This window comes from Apium graveolens, chromosome 2, assembly GCF_009905375.1.
Source record: "Apium graveolens cultivar Ventura chromosome 2, ASM990537v1, whole genome shotgun sequence".
In the NCBI taxonomy this organism is placed as follows: Eukaryota; Viridiplantae; Streptophyta; class Magnoliopsida; order Apiales; family Apiaceae; genus Apium; species Apium graveolens.
Window position 1 is genome coordinate 22,811,554 of NC_133648.1, and position 5,757 is coordinate 22,817,310.

Below are 5,757 nucleotides of genomic sequence, written 5' to 3' on the forward strand. Positions count from 1 at the left end.
TGAAATGGGATGGGATCGATGGATTGCTCACTCTTCTATGAGAGTGCTGAAATATGTTAGAAAAAAATGCCAAGGGAAATAAATAAGACCAAAAATAGGGATCTGTTGTCAGGTCCTTCGTCCACAGTTTGTTCTCATATATCCTAAGCACCGATGATTGTCTACGGTTAATCTGCACCATACCAGATTATAAATTGAAATGGAATATGATGCTCATAATTCCAAATCTCACCAAATTTTAATGTACAAAGATATATATTGGTCAAGCTAACAGCAAAGGAAATTATATGGAAATATATAGTGTCTACAAACTATTGATAATGCCTAACAATGTGCACTTCCTATCTCAAATGGTTGCTAGCTAGAAATCTTCGTTGGAGCCTGGAGGTAATAACAGCGGTTATGTCGAGGCCAAATAGAGAATGCACCTTGTGACTCTAAGAGTGAATACATGTTCGTTAGTCGAATCGACTTTGTTTTTTACTCTTCTACAAGGAATTTGTGTGATTTTCAATGCCTGTTTAAGAGGAGGAAAAGGATCTTCGCGAAGAAAAACATAAGACAAAGACAGACAAAGATAAGCAATTTTGAGCTAATATCACCAATATTTCTGGAATTAAGAAAAATATAGAGATAAGGCCAAATTCTGGAATATGTCATTACCTGTTTTGTAAGCATATACAGACTAAATTTGAACTACAGAGCAAAGACATTTAAACCTATGGTGAGATAGAGTATGAGATTTGAATTAGGTATGTTAAGGCTCTTTCTTGAAAAAATACGGAGGGTTTCATCTTTGTAAAATTCGAAAAACAAGAACTTGAAGAAATAATAGGATGGAATCTATATGATTTCTACATTCTATACATGAAGATAACCTTTATATAATGTGCTCAACAAAAGATCCTTATTTTTATTCAATTTTTTCTATATCTTCCTCTGATATGCGACATAAACAGGTGATTCGGGAACTTCATAAAGCCAATTCATATGAATAAAGTTGTAGAGAGGGTGCAAGCACTGTATGCACGCATGGTTGCTCGAAATTCCTCGATTCTTCCTCTGATAAGAGACGTAAATAGGAGATCTGGGAACTGAAGTCAATTCATTGTCCAACACCATCTTGAACACTCGGGTCCACAACTCCATTAGGAAACATATCCTTGAAGGCCTTCCCAGCCATCTCGTTCACAATCTCGGTCCTCATTTTTAGAATCTCCAACCGTCTTTGATGTAGATAAACAAATCCTACATCCTCGGTACACAGCTCCCGGATCATAGAAATGTCACAGCGCATCTCCCAGACAAGCGTCGGATTCTTCAACCATTCCAGCAGCGCAAACTTGATCCGCCAGCATGTCGATCAAGTGATTAGGCCAGTCCTGATTGACTTTGTGCACAGTCATGGGACCACGCCTGCTCCTCTCCAGACACAACAGGAATGCAACCACGCTGATTGAATCAAACGAATAGCAGCCGAGGGTATGAATCAGGGTAGAAAAAAGCCGTCTGTCAATTGTGTGGAACAACTTGTACACCTCATCAGGGACCTCAATAGCAGGAATCCAAGAGAAAAGATTGGTTGAGGAGGCAAGGTTGTTTGAGGAGGCCATTGTTTGTGTTTGGTAGGTAGAAAGTATTCTTAGAGTTTTAGTGATGCAAGTGAAATGCAAAGGAAGCTTTGAGCAAGCTACGGAGCTATGGAGCTGGCTAGTACTGGTTTACATACACTTACAGATCAGAATAGGTCCTCAGATATTCAATATTATTTATTTTTTGTATTGTTTTCAAGATTTCATTATCTGGGGTGCAAAAGATTCGATTTATTAGTATTATCTTGAGAAAATTTGTAAAATTTAAGCGATATACACAATATCCTTCTGGTATGGGAATAATTTGACCAACGAAAATAATAACATTTGGTGATAGAAGTAGTGGAGTCTAGTTTTTCTTTCTGAGATTTTATTACTCCATTCGGAAAAAAGTCCTTGAAGGCCTTCTCAGCCATCTCACTAACAAACTTGGTCCTCTCCCTCAGAACCTCTAAACGTCTTGGATGTAGATAAACAAATCCTACATCCTGGTTACACAACTCCTGAATCATTGAAATGTCGCCACACATCTCCCAGGCAAGCGTCAGATTCTTCAAACATTCCAGCCGCGCAACAGCTTGATCCGCCAGCATGTCGATCAAGTGATTCGGCCAGTCCTGATTGACTTTCTGCACCGTGTTGTGACTAAGCATGCTCCTCTCCAGCCACAACAGGAACGCAATAACGCTAATCGAGTCGAAAGAATTGCGACCAACGGTGTTAATCAGGGTCAAGAAAAGCCGCCTGTCAACTGTGTGGAACAATTTGTACTCCTCGTCAGAGATCTCGATAGCAGGTATCCAAGAGGCGAGGTCGGTTGAGGAGGCAAGGTTGTTTGAGGACGCCATTGTTTGTGTATGGTATGTAGAAAGTTGTTCTCCTCATCAATGAAATGTTTTGATGTATCATAAACAATCCTCTTTTTTTGTACTCAAATTTTGAGATAGAATTTTGAGGGATAAACAGTGTTCCGAATGACAAGAAGCATGATGTTTGTTTGAGAGGTGGCTCAAAAAATTTGGCGATGAACTTGGTAGGAGGAGATACAAACTCGCAAAATAAAAGAGATGTGTTTGATGAGTGTCGGAGAGAAAAAGAGTAGGATATATATATAGAGACAAGGAGAGAGACAGAGATAGAGAGAGTGTGTGTTTTAAGATATGAATTAGAAGTGAGAACATGAATAATATATAGGAGTGACTTGCGTAACGCTTCCTTTTGATGACTAAAATAATCCAACGGCTAGGGACGATCCTTTGCTACTTTCACGCGGATCATCAATATGGACCGCATGATATATAATTTTAATAGACAAATAATAAGATGTAAAAGCGATCCGCGCAAAATGATCTTGACCAATAAAATTCTACCACACGAATCACCAATTGGACCACACGATATTACACTATAAATGAACGACTTAGATATGAAGTTAGCGCGATCCGCGTGAAATGATTTTGACCAATATGAACTGCATGATATGCACTTTAAACGAACGGTTAAGATATTATATGATTCTGACTAATATTTTTGATTCATAAGATTTTTCTACGTATGTACAATCAATTCTCTAACAAATAATGAGTGCTAAAAGTATTAACATATGATATGTCTAAGGTGTATGTTGCAATGAATCTATTCATTTAATGCTATATTTAATTTTTAAATTTGTAATTTTCAATAGTCTTAATAAAAATGATATCAGTTGTTTAATAAATCATATTTAACACATTTGATGAACATAACATGTAATTGAGGGGTAAATGAAAACCTATATTAAAGTCGTAATAAAATATATACACATTTACTTTTTATTTTTATATGAGATTCTGAACTAGATTCTAAATGTCAAGTATAATCGTTATTAAACTTTATCAGTTTCATCCTAGTCACCTATTTTTTAATAAAAAAATGAATGTTTTTCAATGTTAATTTTATAGTAATATAATTGTCAAAGTTCACCACCTCTTTCTCTACCTAAAGCTTCCAGATTACTCAAAATAATTCAGAGTATTTATTCTATAGGTATCTAAGCTTACTCGAAACAGTTCTAAGTATTTATTCTATAGGTACATAAATAAATATCCAGAGTTAACAGAGTATAAAAGTATCACAAAAATTAACAAGGAGCACTACATATATAAATTTGTACTTCAGTATGGTTAAGGGAGATATTGAGAGCAGCAAAACAAATAAAGAGAAATATGAAACATAATTTCTCGAAAAAATAAAGTAATTAAAGAGAATGAGCGTGACAATGGAGAAGACATTGTGGTCACTGTGAGGTGATCTTGTCTTGTAGCATTGTACATGTCTTATTGCGATAAAATATAGTGTTATAGCCAAAATTTGGTAGTGGATCATCTCGAGTCAAATGGAATTGAATTGGGGCAAAAGAATGAAGAATTAGGTTTTAGACTGCAACGCATGAGGGGAGTACGCGCCCTAGGGGTTGGACGCGCCCAATATTGGGTGAAGTGAGTAATATGAGTCATGTGGAAGTAAGATGCAATGGGTGCACCCCATAGAGTGATGACATGCCCCAGGATTGGACGCGCTCTCATTAAATGCAATGCAGGATATGGATTATCAATGTGTTTGGATTACAATACAAGGGAAAATGTGTGCATTCCATAGAGTGAGGACGCGTCCCAGTCTATTGAGATGCATACTTTTGGATTCATTTGGATAGTTGGGCTTGTACTCACCTAGGACAAGAAAAACAAGGACAAGTTCAGGACAAGGCAAGCATGGAAGGAGCAATGGAGGATTATTTTCACCAACATATTTGTTGTAAGTACTCTTTGAAGAATTTCCCCCTTGAGTCGGTAAAGGAGGGCGATGTCCTTGAAAAACTTGAAGGCCTCCAGTGGCATGCTTGATGATTGAAAGCCTCCTTCTGTATTTAAAGGGTGTCCTCGTTGGGGATGCGGGGTTATCATTGGTGTGTGCTTTGGGAGCTCTGTTCTTGTATTCAACGGGTGTCCTCGTTGGAGAACTTTGGAGTCATCCTACACTTTAAACCCAAGAGCTTGGGATAACCTGTCCTGATATCTGGTGGGTTATCCTCATTCGGGGACAGGGACGCGTCTGGCATTTGAGGTGAACCACCTGCGTTCGTAACTCAAGGGAGATAGCTGTAGCGGAATGTTATCCTTGCGCAGGGAGATGCATTATCCGTGAAATCCTGCGATTACAAACGAGGCTTGGGCCTTTGTGTTTGGGCCTCATAGTTGGACATTCCTAAAGCTAGCGAAAGATTGATTCTGGTAGGACTTCTACCGGGCCTAGGAATAAGAAGTCTAAGCCCATTAGATTTCTTGTTCCCCAAGAACTACGTCTGCTTGATTCCCTATTAAATAGGGATACGTAGGCAAATTGCAGGGGGGTCGAAAGCGAGAGCCATAAGGAGACGCCACCAATCCTAAGCAATCTCAGCCCCCAATTCAACACAACCACCACACTCCGCTCACTTTTCAGGCAAAGAACCACCATCATAGATCTTGATTCCGGCGACGAACCTCAAACTTTGTTGATACCAAATTCCTCCGTCAACAGATAGTATGCAAATATGTACTTTATTCAAATATTGATTTTGAAAGTATACCATATGCTATTTAAATATGCAATGCAATTGTATTTGATATAATATTTTTTGATCTTGAAGCTGAAAGCGTTACAGATTATTGATGCCAATTTTTGTCACGGACATCAATTTAAGATTTTGTTCGAATATTATTATAGAGCCAAAAAAATTAGAGATTGGTAATTTTGGAAAAACAATTAGAGTTTTTGTGATATGGGCATGCACTTTGGGGGAACTAACGATCATAGAATTTCAAATCCAATTTCAAGGTGCCTACATATCCTTATATATAGGAATTAAACCCACGTACTTCTTGTTGGACCAAAACTCCTTTTCTTTATGAGCAAGTCACCCGTATTTGTAAAATTTCTTCGTTTAATATTTTTCTAGTTGTAATATGTTTCTTGAAGTTAAAGATTAATGATCCATTGGGACTTTATTAATCTTTTTAATAAGTGTCAATACCCGTTATTGAATCGGGTTTATATTCAGTATCAACAAGTCCCCAATAGTAGGACTTTATTATGCTTTCGTTCTCTTATGTCTATAAGCTTGCATAATTTTCAAACTTATCCTGAT